The sequence below is a fragment of the Trachurus japonicus genome, chromosome 13 (assembly GCF_045865225.1).
Source record: "Trachurus japonicus isolate A0001 chromosome 13, Traja_1.0".
Lineage (NCBI taxonomy): Eukaryota > Metazoa > Chordata > Actinopteri > Carangiformes > Carangidae > Trachurus > Trachurus japonicus.
The window spans coordinates 23,884,956-23,904,152 of NC_140919.1; positions in this window are offsets into that span (position 1 = coordinate 23,884,956).

The following is a 19,197-nucleotide window of genomic DNA, read 5'->3' on the forward strand; positions in this document are numbered from 1 at the left end:
GAGTTAAAGAAGTATAGGAACGGGGATTGGAGAGATGGCAGTGTCAAGACTTTTAACTTTTATTTCATGTTTATAAACGCCGGAGCCTGAGTGACACTTGTTAAACACTGGTGCTATGCTAACGTTTTATGGTTTTCTCATAAAGTGTAGATATTTTGGCAGATTTGCTGAGGTCATTGTGCATACCATATATGAGCCTTCATACCATTAAACCTGGCACCAGCTTAAACACACACACACACACACACACACACACACACACACACACACACACACACACACACACACACACACACACACACACACACACTCACACTCACTCACTCACTCTCTCTCTGTTGCTCCTGTCACATTCATTGTTGATCCTGGATCTGACCTGCTGAATGCGAGGGATGTTTGTTTGGACATTGTGTGAATAATAGTGATAGATTTAAGCTTGGGTGGACTTGTGCGTGTGTGTGTGTGTGTCTGGCAGGGTGTTTTTGCAAGTCCACTTGAGGCTCAGGTCGAGTTAGAGGAAATCTTGGCCCGAGCTGCTGAAACAGAAAGTCAAAAAAACAAAACAAAACATAAATGACCGAATAAATGTCCATTTAAGGTTTTGTGTTCTAATTTTTGAGAGCGGAAACACTGAGAACTGTGAAAATGAAGATTAAAAGCTGGAGCGTTTTTATGACGTGCTGCCCAGCGTTACGAAACTGCACCACTCAGAGGTGGGGTAAAAAGCCAGCTGTCAAAGAAAGAGTGGGAGTGGGAGAGGTGATTTTGTTAAAGTATGGGATGGATAGCAGCACACTCTCTCCTGGAAGACGTTCTCAGCTTTGCACTTGGTCGTAGGCCTACGCATAAAAAATGATGAAATAGGGGCGTTCAAAACCCTGGCCTCTTTCCCTCCGCACAAATGGAAATGTCAAACTCCCAACTTGCAAGTTTTTAAAAAAAATAATTATTACATATAAATGGGCACTGAAAAACATAACCTGTTAAAGAAAATGATAGGCAGAGAGCAACTCACACCTGCAGCAGAACAGGAGCAGGGCAACAGCTGTGACAAGGAAGTGAACGTATTCACTGAATAAAGAAGAAAGTGCTGACTACAATGTCGTTGTTGTTGTTCAGTGAAGCTCAGAAAGCTAACAGGTTGAACCTGCTGTAGACAGAGACCGACTGTGAGAAAAATACAGATTAGTAAGTGTATGCAAACAAGGAGAGAGTGTGAGAGAAAAAAAACATATAACTGACTAAATTGTTGCCGGTGATGGGTTTAGGCCATTGTATGAATAACCCTGTTGTTTCCAGCCCTTATTTTATTTCACTGTGTTTATTTAGTTCCTTACCTGACCCAGACATCTCAGGAAATGAGTGTACAACATGTACATTGTAGGTTTGAGTGAGGACAGTGAACAGTTGAAAATAACTTTGCCATTCCAATGTAAATGAATATACCTGGTAAGTTTCTGTTTGGTTCTATAATTGGCAAGAGACTCATCATTTGGTGACTGTCGCCATCACAACCATTAAAATGTATCCACTCAGAAGCTTCTGCATGTGGTGGAAGGCTGTCATCCACTAACGTGAACAGTGCTTGCTTTGCTAAATACTGTAAGTCTACTTGTTAAAGGAGTTAAGTTTATGATCCGGCTAGATTTACTCATCTGCAAACACAGAAGTACACTTCTTCAAAAAGCCATTTGAGTCTGGTTCCAAAACTCAAGTCAATCCCCATAGACTCCCATGTTAAAATGCCCAATAAACATGTTTACAGGCTGGTATAAAAACTGTTTTAGTCTCTACGGCTAATTTCCCCCTTTGTGTGTTCACTGTTTAGGGGGTGAATTTTTATTAAGGCTTAAACATCTGCATAATTGAAGGCGTGGCCATGTTGAGTGACATGTGGGTGAGCACTTGCCAGAAGCCAGTATGAACCGAGGCCTCGGCTCTACATGTGTCTTTCCACTTTGCCCCATTTTTGTATTGGCTGGGACTTTGGTGGCAAGATGACAACAGCAAAACAGCTCACTCTGTGCTTCACAAACGTATTGGTGACGTCACCAAGGCCGTGTCCATCTTTATTTATGGTCTACGTCTGCAACTTGTAGAATAAACTATTTGAGAGTGATGGGGAAAGCACATGTGAGCGCTGATCTGCAGCCGCTGGAATCAGCTTGTAATAGCGCAATATGTATTGCAGGCACAATGAAGGGGTTGGGGTAAAGAGCACTATATCACTCCTCTGAGAGCACTCGGTCCCATGTAGACAAACCCACACATACACACACAGAGTTAGTAGGGGGTTGATGGTGAGAGCAGGGGCTCTGGGGGTCTACATTCAGTCTGCCTCGTTTCCTACATTTAATCGCATTTGGGAAACGGTCCCAATTCACGTCTTTCCTTCCTTCCTCTCTATCTCAGTATCCCTCTCTTTCTGCATCTTTTGCTTTGTTAACCCCCTTTGGCTTATTTACCACATCCACCACTGGTTTCTCTCCTCTATTGGCTTTATGTCTTACCCCTTTCCCTCTGCTTTTCACTACTGTCGTTGTTCACCTTCACCATTTACTTTTTTTTTTTTTTGCTTTTTCTCCCTTTTCCTCTGAATCACTTCTCCTGCTTTATCTGCTTATCTGATTTTCACATATTATTCCTTCTCTCTCTCTGTCTGGTTTCTGTCATCTAGTTTATGAGGAAAAAGTGTGTGTGTGTGTGTGTGTGTGTGTGTGTGTGTGTGTGTGTGTGTGTGTGTGTGTGTGTGTGTGTGTGTGTGTGTGTGTGTGTGTGTGTGTGTGTGTGTGTGTGTGTGTGTGTGTGTGTGTGTGTGTGTGTGTGTGTGTGTGTGTATGTGTGTGTGAGTGTGAGAGAGAGTGTGAGAGTGTGATGTACAGCAGTATAAAAGCTACATCATCTCCTCCCCTTAAATACAATGGTAAACTCATAGTGATACCTTACCCTGCTTTCTCCTATAGCTCCCTTGTGCCTGTATAGTGGAAGGAGTGGGGGGTGGGTGTATGTGTGTCTTTGTGTTTTTATGTGTGTGAGAACAGAAACCAGAAGCTGATACGGGCTGTGTGTGTACCTCATGGTCACTGCTGAAAAGGAGAGACGAGACAAGTTCACAGGCAAAATAAATACGAAGGCGACAACCGAGCTCAATAATTGTGAATGAGTACGCAAACGAAGAGAGGGAGGGGTGACGGGGTTTTATAGCTGCGTCTGGCTATAACCCAGTTAATGATCAAACAGATGCTGGAGCTCAAGTCTCACTCGCTCTCGTTCTCCCCCCCATCTAACAAGACAAGGGCACTCAGCCTAGACTAATGCTGCCTTTCTCCATCCTCCTTTTGTCTTCCCTTCTTCTTTTCATAAGTCTGTTAGCTGCTTAATTAGTGGCTAAAGAGAGAGAGAGAGGGAGAGAGTTTGAGGGAGGGAGGACAAGAAAGAGAGAGGGTAAGAGAGAGATCACTGTGATCATTAACCAACAGGCCAGAGCTATTTAACTTGTCGCTGCACCGTCCTTTCTTCTCCTGCCCCCCACTCTGTCTCGTATCTTCTTCCTGTCTGTCTCTGTGACAACTACATGTGTTTACACAGAGAACCAGGTTATTGATCAAACTCAAGTTAAGGTTTAAAATAAAAAAAAATACAGGGTGAGAAACGGATGACAACTTTCAGTTTGTTGTAGTTGATTTGTCCTGCTCATGTTAGTTAGTGGACAGGGCCTGGAGTCACTAAGTCATGTGACAGCTCGACATGATTATAATTGGGCTAAAATTGCTCCACAGGTTTCTCGCTGAGTCAGGACGATTATGGTTGAGTGCTTTGGAGCATCGGTGCACTCGACTGTATTGTGGCACCTGAGGGTGAAATGTGAGCCAGGCTCTGCTTATATGCCTGTCAGACATGTGGAGGGTCTGAGGATGTGTGGGATTGAAACAACCTGCGTATGGGAATTGTCCAGCTTTGGGTGTGGTCGTGGTGTGTGAGGCAGCTGGATTTCTAGCAAGCAAGAATCCACCTTGCTAGACTCATAGCTGTTTATCTTTTGGCCAAACAAGGGGACGACTTGAGAAGATGATTTATATCAGTATCTGTAGGTGTGGATCATAGACTGTAAAAAGAATGGACAGTGACATCCCCCATTGGTTTTGGGGAGTTGCTTTTTGTGACTCAAATATGGCGGCCTGAACAGCGCCATGTTGGATTGGCCGGCCGAGAACCCGCCCACTGGCCTCGAAGCAGCTGTCCACGGAGCTGCTCGGACCTGTCACTCAACGTTTCCGCGCCCTAATTGGCCAGAATTTTAACCTAATAACAGTAAAACGGTAGAGTTAAAAAAAAAATTCACCCCCCTCAGAGTGTGTGCGGGGGTAGAAACTATCGATTGAGACCAAAAAACGGGTCTATGGAGAATGCTGCTTTCTGACACCAGCCCCCAGAGGAAGCCGAGGGGATTGCAGTTTTTTGAAAGCGGAAGTGAGCTTCACTTCTCAGACCGACAACTGCCCCCTTGGTGTGGCGTGGTTAATACTGGACATTGTTTTCTGGATGAAAACAGACATAACTGAATTGCAAAAAGACATTACATTAAAGGAAGTCCTGATGATTCTGACATGCAAAGGTCTTCAAAGCATCAAATTTATTAAAAATGATTATGAGATTTTCTACCCTCTCATATTGTACTTCTTCTACTAACTGTTTCCTCTCTCTCTCTCTCTCTCTCTCTCTCTCTCTAATTATATTTATTTTTATCTAAAATTTTATGGTTAACTTGAATAGTGTGTACATAATAAAACCACTTTTAAACTGATCTTTTTTTAATGGAGGAAATTTTGTTTTGTGCATTTTGGAGTCAGCCACACTCCAGCGGGGAGGGGGGTGGGAAAGATGTCTGCAGTATCTTCAGACACTGACACAAACCAAGATGTAATATAAATGAGAATGATGAGAATATTCAGATAGGAAAAATGTTCAAATCCACCCCATTATCTGTGCCTTCAGATTATGCAGAGAAGTAACAGTTTAAATATTATAAGTTGTCCCCACGGGGAGGACAATAATGTTCTACTAACGTGCTAGCTATTGAAGCCGTTAAGCTGTCCTCACACTGGTGTTTATTGTTGTCTTGTGTTTCTACCAACTTTGTCATATGACAGACACGTGGTTCATCCAATCACCTGCTCAGTATTTCCAAACAAAGCTTTCCCAGGCCAGATGGTTTTGTTTGGCAAACTGATTTGGGCTGGAAAACGTTGCCATTACATAGATAGTTGAAGCAATGTAGCAAAGATCAACTGGCTCGATTTTCTTAATGAGCCTCACAAAGAATGTCATCTGGATCTGTGGTGAGAGTTTACGAAGCCAGACGAGAAGCCAGTGGGTAAAAGTGATTTAAGAGTAAATTATTTTGGGGAAGCGATCGCTCTCATGATTCCAGTCTGCTCAGTTCACTCTTTCGCCATCCTTCATCTTCCCATCGCTTTCTCTCCCTACTTTTCCGCTCTGCAGGATACCAATTGGCCAGACCACCTGTTGCTGTTGGCGACGGGGGCCTTACAGGAGAATGTGATTGGACGGCAAGGTCGTTAACCTCTGCATACAGAAAGTGGTGAACCCTGGCAGGAGGGGGTGATGAGGACACACACCGTCTTAATGAACACACACACACACACACACACACACTGACTCTCACAAATACCCCCACAAACCAAAATTATACACACCCCACGGACACACACACAAACGCAGACATTAAAACGCGTTTTCCCCCTCACGTCCTCCTCCCCTCCTCCTCTGAAGGAGCGTTTAGTAAAACAGCGATCAGCTCTATTGAGAACCAGCCTCTTTTCTCCTTTTCTCTTTGTCCACAACTGATTGGCAATTTGTCTGGAGATGAATTAGTTAGCTGGTTTCACAGGAGAGGCTGAATGGAATAAAGACCTAAAAGCCAAAGAATTAGAGATCTAGTTAAGAGAGAGAGGGAGAAGGACAGAGGAGCAGGGAAAGTTAAAGAAAGGGAGAGGCACAGGGCGACGGAGAGGAAGAGTGAAAAGAGTGAATGCGAGTGTTGATTGAAATTGTGGATATGGCAGCCTAAAGGGTAAGAGTGTAGACATAGAGTGCTTCAGGCAATTAAAACGGCTGCTTCTCCTCCGGTTCCATTGTTATGGCTTTGAAGGCTTTTGCATACCTCAAAGCTTCAACAATGTTTTCTGTCGCTCCATAGGGCTCACTTTCACCACAAGGGTTTTAATCTAAAAGCTCTGCCACAAATTATTTCAGGGATCTCTTGTACTTGTAACATTATGTCAGAGTTCAAATAATAAGGTGGATTTAGCAGGCGGCTCAGGCTGACAACTTTAGAGGTGACTTTGGAGGCCTTAAAGTTTAAATATGTTGTGTTAACATCACATTTAGCAATGATAAAACCAAAAGTGTCTCATTTTAGAGGGAGATTAGAATATATTTTGATTAAGTTTTATTGTTGAGGCCTGTGACATTAATCACTGGATCTGGGGACCAGTGACTGGGCTACTATGGTGAGACATGAACATAACACTAGTTAATAACAATGGCTCTCTGAGCCTCTTTCTATTATTTTCCTCACCAGGCCAGTTTACTCCCCACTGACATATTGTTCTCAGGCTAGTACATCATTTGATCAGGTGAAGACCTAATGGAGTGGGATAAAAGCTCTGTGATCTCGCTTCTTAGCTCAGTCACAATACATTCACACAACTGGGAAGGTGGTATCTGGGCCATCGATTGCTGTCTCGTAACTGTCTGTTCCTCTTCTGTGGATCATTTCACACTGTGACGGACGTGGTTGAAGAAAATGTTGAAGTTCTCCAAAGTGTGAAACTCAAGCTTTATGCTGTTTTTATCAGCCCTGGTATCTACACACTGTATCCTCACATTTACTGTCTAATCACTTTTTTCAAGGTTACATCAAGTGTCACGAGTTTGTTGCATATGCACAACATATGAGTTTACTGTCATAATAAGCCTCCTATAGACGCACGCACACATGCACACACGGACACACGGACACACACACTCTTCCGCTGGGATGTCCCCTATTCTGTTATTTTGGGACAGTTGACAATATAAACCTTCCTGCCAGACAATGGCTCTTCCTGAAAGGCTGTATATGATATCCTCTGTCTCTGTTTCAGTCAACACACACACACTCTCACACGGAAATAACATGCACACGCAAGCACACACCCACACACGCACACACAGAGAGATACATTTCCATTGGGATGCTGTGTATCCCTTTGTTTTGTGACAGTTGACATTACAAACCTTCCACAGAGACAGACGCTTAAAGGCTGGACACCTATGCCGTGACACACCGGCAGACATAGTTGCAACATACAACAACATACAGTACATCCAGTAGATCCAGCACTTTAGTCTTCGTTCTACACTTTTATCTAATTTCCTCTGAGCATTGCCTCCTTTTAAATGGGCTGCATGTGATTAGCATTCAGAGAATTGCGGTTTTCAGTCGTCTTGCATCACACCAAACAGTCAGTCATCATCCCACTCCAAGTGTGTGTGTCACCCTTCTTGTCGAAGCACATGTGTGCATTGTTTTGATAAGTTTAGGTGCATGTCTTTGATCACCTCAGACTGACAGGCAGTCCTCTAACTTTTTTTGACAGCATACGCTCCACACACACTCTCTGTGACTTGCAGTGCATCTATAAGTGTCAAGTGTTGAAACTCTAAATACATGTTCCTCCGGCAATGGAATTCTTTTTTTTTTTGTCTCCATCACTCTGTGTGTCTGTGTCTGTGTCTACATAGGGCTAGAAGTAATTGCACAGGTACATTTTTCAGATGTCTGCCACTGGACCACCTCATTGGGGCTGTCAGCACATACAAGGCCTGAAAACGTACGGCAAGGGTGGGGAGGAGGAGGAGGAGAGTGGAATTAGATGGGTACAGTGTAAAGAGGAGGAGTATGAAATGACCATGGTTGAGGAGAAGACAGAGAGATGGAGAGGTGAGACAGATGACTGAGAGACGGCAGAGCGTGATGAAGCTGGTGGGAGAAGAAAAAGACAGGTGGTAAAGGGTGACAGAGGGAGAGAGGGAAGGGGAGAGACAAAGAGGCAGGGTGGTTTAATGGAAAAGCGCTTCTGTCATCAAGGCTAAAGCCCAAGAAATATCATACACATCCCTCATTATCTATGGATTAAGCACAGACAGAAGCGTGCACGCGCACACATAAGCCCACACAAATGCGCAGATGCAATATACGCACCCAAAAATGTGCTCAGCAACACAAACAGAAGAGGCACTGGCTGTAGCACACATGGAAAAGTTCTCATGGTCAAATTATGATGGTATGTCCCTATTTTAGCCAACCTCTGCCCCCTCCGCCTCCAAGGCACGCCTCCCTAAAGGTTCACTGTTCAACTTAGCCCACAGAATTATAGTAAACAAGAAATTCAGACCTTTTTTATTCCCATTAAAACAATGCGTATTTGTGAATCTGACTGTGACTGTGTTGTTTCTTCTTCCAGCCACACCACTGAGACGGTAGTGTCTCATGCAGAGGGAGGCACTTTATTTGCCTGCATGATTCGGACACGCTCAGTCAGAGTCATTTGTACACTGAACTGAAGTATGCATTTACAGTCAGTCTGAACACAGTCAGGCAGACAAATAGTTGGGCAAGTACCCAGCATCCCACAGGACCAGACAGAGCAGCAGACAGAGCTACTTGATATAACTTAAGCTACATTAAAAGGCTGTCTGTTGAACAGTATTTGTATTTCTTTTATTCTTTTCCTTTTAGTTCGTGTCAGTTTACACTTTGATTGGCTGCATTTCACAGGAAGAGGGCTGGATCACCTTCTGCTTCTTCTCTTTCATCTTCTTCCATCTCCATCTTATAGTCTTCCCAGCACAGGAACAGCAAATATAAAGATACCATGAAATCTATCCTTCTTCCTAACGATACCATAAATATATAATGATAGCTCCATATTTAACATTCACACACAGACAGACACGGGTAGGTGTGTGGGCCTGGGTCAGTCATGAGCTTATTTCTATTTTTACTAAGCAATCTCTTTTACACAAGTCCAACCTGATCTAAATGTGGGTTGGCAGTGCAGATTGCAGAACATGGGTAACCAAGAACTTCAAAGAAGCAGGTCCACATTTTTGGATAATGTGCTCTTTCACTTCTTTCACTCTTGCTCTCTGTTACAGTAAATGAAGATATTGATATTGCTAGTATCTGGCAAATTGCAGGATGGCAAATTCTTGTTTTTGCTTCTCATTTTTGTACTGATAAAATTGACAAAATAGTTTGTGGGTTTAGTTACAGTTTTCTGTTCAGTGGGATCAGAAGGGGAGTGAGCCAAACACCCACTTTGCTCTTAGCATAATCTTTGAAGTGTAACACTATTGACAGTTTTCAGATCATATCTTAAACTCTGAGTGGATTTAACATGCTTCTGAGATGGAGTGCAGCCCAATGTGAAACAAACCAGGGTGTGTGGGAGTGGTGCCTTCAGCTTCCCTCCCTCAATTTGAAGGGAGTGGTGCTATGTGACTATTACACATTCATTATTATAATGTATCACAGTCACAGTAGAGCCTTTATAAGGTAATATCACACTTTGGCTGTGAAGGAGATAACTTCCAGGTTTTAGAGACAAATCCCAAAATGGCTGGACAGCTTGTTAGGGGTCTCAGAGATTCTCCTGCACAAAAAACTGCCACCAAGTTAGTGAATGTAATGTGTAATCTGTAAATATGGAGAAGGTTTCTCCTGTTAGGGTGTTGGTATATCCTCATTTCCATGTGGCCAGATGTCACAACCCCAAAACAGGCTCCGAAACATTGTCAGTCCCAGATTAGAAGAATGTAGTTCATGCCATGGTGTTAAGGTGGTGTTGATACTGTAGGTGTAGACATAGACGGAGGCTTCTCACCCACATCGTGGCCTTTTCGACAACTTAGCAGCAAAGTGAAGTGTTGGGGGAGAAAGATAAAGAAAGGGGCAAAAACTCCTCTTCAGCAGTCTGAGTGTTCCTCTCCCCTCTCCCCTGTGAGTGAGTGTGTATGTGTGCGTGTGTGTCCACTGTGTCTTTGCTGTATGGAGAGCAGTCAGATCAGATAATCTCTTTCACTGGCTCCTCTCCTGTTTCTCACATTATCATCCATTATCCCTCCATCTCTCCTCTCCTCCTTTCCGTCCCTTTGTCATCTATGCCCAGCTCCCCCCTTCTGTCTGCCCGTCTGACTCTGTCTTAGAAAAACTCTCTCACATTCTGGTGCACAACAATATCTCCCATGTGCACTCCTGCTCCGTCTCCTTTTTATGCACACCTATTTACTACCTTGCTTTGTTTCTTCCTTTCTTACACGCACACACACACACACACACACACACACACACACACACACACACACACACACACACACACACATATACAAACTATCCTCCTTGCCTCTCTGTAGGAAACAATACACAGGAATGGGTGTGCGGGGTGTGGAGGGAGGTAAAATTGCTTTTCAGAGATGTCAGGGACATCCTGTTACACACACACACAGACACACACAAAGAGGATGTTGGCTGGACAATGGATAGGTCTCAGGAGTGTTAGTGTGGAAAGGGGCCCTTCCATACCTTGCCTTCCACTCCCTACACAATATTCCCTGCTCAGTTATGTAGTTAAAGCATTTCTCTGCAGCCCGCTCAAAGCCTGCTGTCTGTCTGGTTTCATAGCATATGTAGTATTCTGATAACATCTACTCTTTTAGGTAAAGTTTTCAAATGGCTGTAATATGCCTTAATGTCTTAAGGAGCTTGATTAAGGCAGCGGAGAAGCCGATTTCTTCTACACACCAATATGTGAGGGTGTGTGTTTAAATACAGGGCAGGTGTATGACGTGTGTGTGAATGAGTCTTTGTGTGCTCTGTGTGGGGAAGCAAAGCAGAGGCAGAGTCAGAAGTGCAACCATGGGGTGAAGAGTTCAGAGAGAGAGCGAGAAAAAAGCAAAGAGTGGGAGAAAAAGGAAACTACAGAGAAATTGAATAAATAGAGTATGTCTCAAATGAAATAGTAATAATACAACCAAATCAGCCAAGCCCTTTCTATATTTTAGAGGCCAGTAAGTCCAGAGAGAGTGTAGAGAAGGATATCATTATAAAAGAAAAGCAAAGAGAGAGTGTTTGATGAGATATGGGAAATCTACTGTCTCTATGATTTATTTGACAGAATTTGTCACGTATGTTTAAAATGGTTTAAAATTCATAAAAATCTCATGTGATGGAATTTGTGAAAAATCCTGCTTTCAGCAAACAGCAGCACTTTCTCACGAGTGAAGACTATGGTCATGCTGTTTCACAGGCATGTCAAATAGTGCTGAGAAGGTGGGATTTTGTACAGTATGTTGCCCGTCTTTGTACCAAACTATGTGTCTGTAATTCTGTGGATTTATTGCATTAGTAACAAAGAAAAATATGTGACCGATGATGATGCAACAAGAGCAAAAATTGAAAAAGAAAAAAAGAAAATCAGTTTGCATTTTCATTCTCGAATTTTTATGATCAATTGAAAAAATTGATGAATAAAAGGCAACCTGTGAATGTTGGATCCCCATGCAAGACATTTTACTTGGCTGTAGGGCCGGATAGGAGTAGCTATGTATTAAATGCACTTTGCCACTGGATTTCAAACATGTTTTCCATGAACTGCCTCCATTCTCACTGTGTTTCTGAATGCTCACTGAGCGCTTGATTTGAAGCCTGCAGCAGCCTTTAGGGTGTGAAGCTGCATCTTAGGTGGGATGAGCAGATGAAAGGGCAGGTGATGGACATTGGACCTGTGAAGCAAATGTGTCCCATATCCATATGAGACTGTGATAGAGTTTGAGTGTTTCTTTTTTCTTTTTGCTGAATTTATTTTTACACTGCAGTCACAATGCTCCACATGCTGCATCTTTTTTTTTTCATGGTGCACAGTTTGGCTGTGTGTTCGCTCAGGGCACAGAGATAAGAGTGGAAACTTGGGGTTGGAGTCATCCGAGCACTGGATTACCAAAACACATGATTGTGAGGGTTTCGTCGGCTTTATGTAAAAAAAAAACAAACCCCAGCGTTTGCAAGGGTGCGACATGGAGATGAATGAAGCCAAGAGAGTGAGCGAGGGATGGAGAGAATGCAGAGAAAGGGAGGGGAGGAGCGATAGCGAGGGAGAAGGAGCAGTGCCCGGTGCTATTGTCCTGTCTGTCAGTTGCTGGAGGGGAAGAACAAAGAAAACTGGTGGGCTGTGGCATATCACATGTCTGTCTCACTCTCTCTGACTCTTTGCTCTGTTATTCACTCACACACTCACTACATTCACTCCAGGAGATGTGTGACTCCCCCCCCACACCCCCACACCCCCCCCACCCGCCTTGATCTTTTGCCCCGGTCACCCCACCCCCACCGGCCTATAACTGTTTACCTCCTCCAGATGCAAACTACCTCCTCAGAGGCAGGTGGGGTTCAGAGCAGGTGGAAAGCAGGATGAAATGAATGGAGGAGAGGAGGGGGGAGGAGGAGGAGGAGACCCCTGACTACGCCTCAGGTAGAGAGGTCGCTGGAAGTCCAGTACACCCCACACCTGTCCCCTGGCGCCAGGGAGGGGGCTATAGAGAGGGAGGTGGGGGAAGCGTGACACACCTGTCCCCTGGGGAAGTCGCCATTGGAAGGATGGGGAACGAGTTGAAAAGAGAAGAGGGGAAGACGGGAGAGAAACACACTTGTCCTCTGACCTTCGGAGGAGATTGGAAAAGGGATGTGTCTTTTTGTGATGGTGGAAGAATGCAGGTGGTGAACCACAAAACTGATGCATCATGGGAAACTCCTTGCACTTCCATGTTTAAGTTATTAGTAATATTTCTGAATACCCCAGTCTGAGATGGGGGTGGGGTATCATCTTCTCCCTTGCGCTCCTTCCACTAACCGTTTAGCTGATACCGCAAAACTGACTCAGACAGTTACAAGATGACCTCTGCAATCAGCGATTCCACAACATGGAAAGACTGAGACAATGAAATGTGAGGCCAAATAAGTCCATTGTTATGGTAACTAATCAGTGCACGGAGAGTCGCACTGGACTACTGCTAATTTCCATGACACAGCTATGAAGCTTTGGATGTGTACTGACTAAACAGCCTATGGACACAACTTATTTGAATGGAAATCCCCATTTGTGTTGCTACAGCCCGACTCATGCAGGGGTCAGGGGTCTTCTCTTCTCTTCTCTTCTCTTCTCTTCTCTTCTCTTCTCTTCTCTTCTCTTCTCTTCTCTTCTCTTCTCTTCTCTTCTCTTCTCTTCTCTTCTCTTCTCTTCTCTTCTCTTCTCTTCTCTTCTCTTCTCATGGTGTGCTATAGTCTGTAAAAATCTTTGTGGGAGAATTTTCCCCCTGTAAAGTTAAGGGAACATTTGTTGCTTCCAGAAACAGCCCAATAAAAACAGACCTCTGCCTCGCTTTCTGTCATCTCTTGCTTTCGCCTGCTCTCTCTCTCCCTCTTTCCCCTTATCTCTCTCTCCCTTTCTGTCTCCTTTCTGCCCCTCTATTGCTTTTTCAGCTTGTCATCACTTTAAACTAGGCGGACCACTCTGCCTCATATTCCAAAATGCTGAGATCCACAGTGCAAACCACACATGATCTCTGGGAGTGCACCGAGTGTACTAGACATGTGTCAGAAAGAAAATATCTTTAGGAACTGGAAGTTGATTTGGTTTCCAGTGATCCCGAATGTTGCAGATACACAGATAACACAGATGTAACATCTCTTTATAAACAACCTGCTTTAATGTGAGCTGGTTGGGGATTACCACTCTCCTATCTGCTGTCTCTTTTTTAGGATCAGAGGATGCCTTTGTGATGTTAATCCACTAATTCCTGGCACTCTATTAGCATGCCTGGATCAGACCTCTGCACACAGGGACACCTACCTCTGAGTTGATTAGTCGGACCCTCATGTTCAGCTGGCATTACATGTGTTTGATGGGAAAATCTCCCCACAATGCAGAGAAGACTTTTAGTCCTGCCTGTGTGTCCTCTTCTCTGTGACGGACACAGAGCCCTCTTGTGGTGCATCTTTCTCTGCCACGCTCTTTCTCTCCCTCACCAGCTCCCTTCTTTACGCCTCTCATCCATTCTCACAGATTTTCCATGTCACGTCATGGGTGAAGGGTAATCAGTCTCGTCTCCTGATAAGCTACTCCTCCAGCTTTCTTCAGAAAAAACCTGAAATTCCACAGGTTGTTTTCATATGAAACTGCATCAAGGAAAAAAGTCCTAAAATTCCCAGGTCAACCACACAATATTGAGGCAGCACTTTCTTACTGTGATCCTTTCACGTAGTGATTTCCACATAGGGGGACACAAGATATTATGGTTAATAAGGAATCATCAGAACCCTGCCTGGAGCTCCCCCTCTACCAAGTACCTCACATAATAACCCCACTCTAACATCCATCTTGCCTGACTTATCTGGGACTATGTGCAACAACATTTAACACACACTGCTGACAGAGTATGAGTAGACAAAATCTTAGTAACCAAACCACATTTCTTGGAACCTTATCTGCACAAAACTCAGTAGTCAAACTACTTTCGCCAAACCATATTCTGATGATCTAACCCTAACCCATGGTCTCTTGGTCGAAAACCAACCTTGCAACATCAGCACCTCTGACCCAGTGTCCCAGATCTTGTTTTGTGAGATACATGGCCTGGTTTATGGCACTATACTACACAAACACACCCGGTAATCTCTTGCCAACATTGCCCCCCTCAGTAGACATAGCTCCATGGATTGTCTTCGCGCCGGCTTCCTTGAAAACAAATGCACATGGCTGGGTGAGAGGGAGGAGGGTTAGCGGTGAGTTTTTTAAGGACAGTGAAAATATGCTGTAGAGAAATAAGCGACCGGACTTGTATAGTTCCCCTCTGACCTGGTTTATATTGGTTTCATCTAATCATTTGCAATAAGTGTGAACAGTTTTGAATTGTTGATGACATCTGTTCTGTACAGTTTTTGTTTCTTATTGCATCACAAGAACGTCAACGTGCGCAGTGTGTTTTAGTGAGCGAAATTATGTTAAGAGTTTTGCAAAATGGTGAAATGAGATCTGAAGCTGGTCTCTAACTGGTGGAAATAGCCTTCGGTTTTGTCAAAAGTATGATTGATTCAATAAATGGTTTCAGGCCACTGGGGATTTGGCTTGGATTTAAGACAATGGAATTGAGTGTTTTGGCTACTCAGAAAAACTCTAATATAGCAGATTATAGGGGGCTACTGTGATATCATTCTCACTATAAAGTACATCATCCATGTCTGTCTACTGTCTTTCCCTATTCCTCTTCTTCTTCCTGAAGAGCACTAGAATCTGATCTATCTTAAAAGGCACCAAACCTCAAACTGACCTATAGGATTTGGATCTCTCACTTCTCGGACACTTACCTCCTTCTGCTCTGTTTACTGTCATGGGTGGGTGAACAGTCCACAAAAAGGGGGACAGAGAGGTTTGAGATGTAAAGGAGAAGTGAGGTTTCTGCTGTCTCAGTGTCTTCTGTCCATCATCATCTCCTTCTCTCTCCTCTCTGACTTTTCACACTCCTCTGTCCACATCTTTCGTCTGCCATCTCTCTCTACTCTCTCTCTGACGGCTCTTGTCAGTGCTGCATCACCTCAGCTCTCTTAAGTTTTCTATCTTCTTGTTGTTGAGAATCTGTTTTCCACAGGTGAGTGGAAAAGGTTAGTAGTTTAATATTGACTTATTTTTTCTTATTTAATTCCTTGCTTCTTTATAAAAAATAAATACATTTAAAAAAGGATATATCAGGTTTTTAAGTCCTGCACAACAACCACCACTTCATCTGGTTGTTCATAGGCTGTTGGCCAAATACCCCGTCACTGTCATTCACCCAGATCACACCAAAGCTCCTATAACTCTATATAAGGATAAGATATGCTGCAGTCTTGTTTTCATAGTGAAGATTCAACACAGCAGACAATGCAAACAATCTAGTGTATCTTTAAAATTTTTCTTTTCCTTATTTGGCTTCAACAGTTAATATAGCAATAGCGCCACAACAGACTCCTACAATTACTCTATTAGACTGCTAATCCTACAGTTACTATAGTAACCCACGTTTATCCTCTCATACCCCGGCTAAGTAGTGTCAGACCTTTGTTAAACCGGGGGATCAAGCAGATTTGCAGAACAATGCAAGATGAGTGTTGATCCATTTACACCAACAGCAAACTCATAACTATTATGTTTTAGTTTTATTCACCTGACAGGGGAATTGGAAACCTGGAGACAACTGTTGCTCACACGGTGTTTTTTGTATTTGAAGGACAGAGCCCTGCACAGGGGATATGGCTGTTCATCAGACACACAATAGGTTATCCGTGAAACCGTCTGATGGGCAGATAACGTGGCTCCCTCTGCTATTTGTTGACAGGATGCTGTCTGGATGTGACCTTTGACTCCTGCCAGTGGCCGAATGTAACCTATTGACCTCAAGCTTTGTTTTCATTTCTCCCTTTTCTCCTTCCTCTTCCCTCTTGTTTTGTCACAGATGTTCTGTGAAAGATTCTAGTTCATAGTAGATTCATAGTTGGTTTATACAAATTTATTTTATTTTATTTATTTATTTAGAGGACAGTGTACATTAATGGACATTTTTGTAAATGTGCCAGTGTTAACCAAAGGCTAATTTACAACTGTCCTCTGGCACGATGTTAAAAAGACATCAGGCCATTAAAATACACACAACAAGGACACAAAGGTCATACTGCATAAAACAAGGGCACATGGGACACAAAGTTCGAGACATCCATAGAAACACAACATATCCATGTGGAAAACAGAATCCATCAGGCAATGAGACTAATTGAGAGACATCCATACAACACTACAGAAACAATAGCAACAAGTAGACATGGTGTTATGGTGTTGATGGTGTCAACAACCTTTAAACGGAATACAGTTCCATAGCGGCTGCTGTCGTGTGCGTACAGACAGTGGAGGCACATGAGGTGGTTAATCCAAGCTGAGGTTCCCTTTGCATCTCACCTCCACTCAAAGCCTTTTGTATGCACTGTCACGCCTCACTCGTTCCCACTCTGCTTATTAGGGAAACACTTCCATTGGATAGTCAGCCAACATTTCATCAGGTTAGTATTAGTTGAAAATCAACAATTCAACACTTTTGCTAACCTTAAAACCCTGACCCTCCCCTCCAACGTAACCATGAAGTGCTTTTTTAATTAAGTGAATATCTCTGTTTTTGAGAATAGTAGTGGTTGTGTGTGTGTGTGTGTGTGTGTGTGCGTTGAGGAGGGGGGGGTGGCTCACATTTAGACACCTTCAAGCTGAACTTTGACCACGGTGAAGGATTGTTCTGCCAGCTTTGGTTAAGCGACACCACCGGTTGTGACCCCTAACAGTACACACAAGCTCACAAATGGAAACTTTTTGGTCTCACGTGATGTTTCCAACACACTTTAATTTTCTCCCCACAGCTAGCTTGATGATTGTTTTCCTAGACTATATTTAGAGAGAATGATTTGTTTCAACCTAGACCACAACATCAATAGACAAATAGAAAAAGGTTGGAAAGTCCAATCCCAGTTTGCCACAGAAGTATGCTGGAAAACATAAATGTTCCTCCTTTATCTGCCCTCCCCACCATTAGATAAATCAGGGTCAATCAGCTTCTTATCTTATTTATACTGTGTGTGTGTGTGTGTGTGTGTGTGTGTGTGTGTGTGTGTGTGTGTGTGTGTGTGTGTGTGTGTGTGTGTGTGTGTGTGTGTGTGTGTGTGTGTGTGTATGTAGACAGGAATTTGGTGCATGAATGTGGGAGTGTATGTCCTAATGAAAAACATTAAATTACCACGCTTGCTTGAAATGCGTGTGTGTGCATGCAGGGTGTATTAGTGTTGCAATTATTTCTGCTGGGAATGATTAGGCTGCCGGTGAGACTACAGGAATCCATGGGTCATAGGTCACCACTCCACACTCCCTACACACACACCCACACACACACACACTTGCGCAAACATTCCTTACCCCAATAACTCAAAGTTTCGTCTCTCGAACTACAAATACTTACTGCTACTCTCAGGATCTAAGAAAAACAAAAGCCAAAAGGACAAGAGTGGCTACTGTTTCCATAGCAACTAATCCCCGAGCCTCGGCGTAGCCACATACAGTCGGGGGAGGTGGTCAGCAGCGGAGAGGTCAGGGTGCAGGTCAGCAGGTCCTGGCCCTGGTTGGGATAATATAAGGCTGTTTGAGAGAGGATGACTGAGTGACGGGCTGCTGCTGGAGGGAATTAATTCACGGGAGCAGGAGTGAGTTTAATGCTTTTCACTGTACCTCCTGTAGTGAGGACAAAATACTTACTGTGAGATAAGATGGGTAGAAAGGGGAGACAAAGAAAGGCACAAAGAAAGGTTCAAATGGAGAGGAAGGATGTGATGGCAGACGGGGACATGAGTGAAAGATAAAAGAGGACTAGAAGATGAGAAAAGATGAACCGGTGCATCTCTGCTGCTTCTAAAAAAAAGAGACTTAACTCTTCAACCATCACCCTGAGCTGTTACACCTTTCATCTCTTCCCTTTGTCCTGTCTATAATGTGTCCAATATTCTTTCTATCATTTCATCACTTTGGGGTTCTTTCCCCTCGCTCTCTCAAGAAAAGGACAGGGGCTGGTTAGCAACAATAACACGCACACACATGCACACACACACACACACAGTGAGCACACTACACGTTTCCATCCAATTACAGTAAAGGCCACAGTGTGACGAAGGATAGGCACAGGTTTTTATGAGTGCTTGTCTCAGAATTACACTGGTCATACTATTTAGTTTGAAATAGGTGCGTGTGTTTGTCTGTGTGTATGTGTGTGTGTGTGTGTGTGTGTGTGTGTGTGTGTGTGTGTGTGTGTGTGCGTGTGTGTGTGTGTGTGTGTGTGTGTGTGTGTGTGTGTGCGTGCGTGTGTGTGCGTGTGTGTGTGTGCACATACAAGTCTGTGTAAGCCAAAGAAGAAGTGAGGTCATGGTTGTCATGACTGATGTCACGGTTGTATTGGGAGTGGTGTTGAGTTTGCCTGCCGATGCTAGGAAGCACTTAAAAGAGTTTTGTCCTCTAA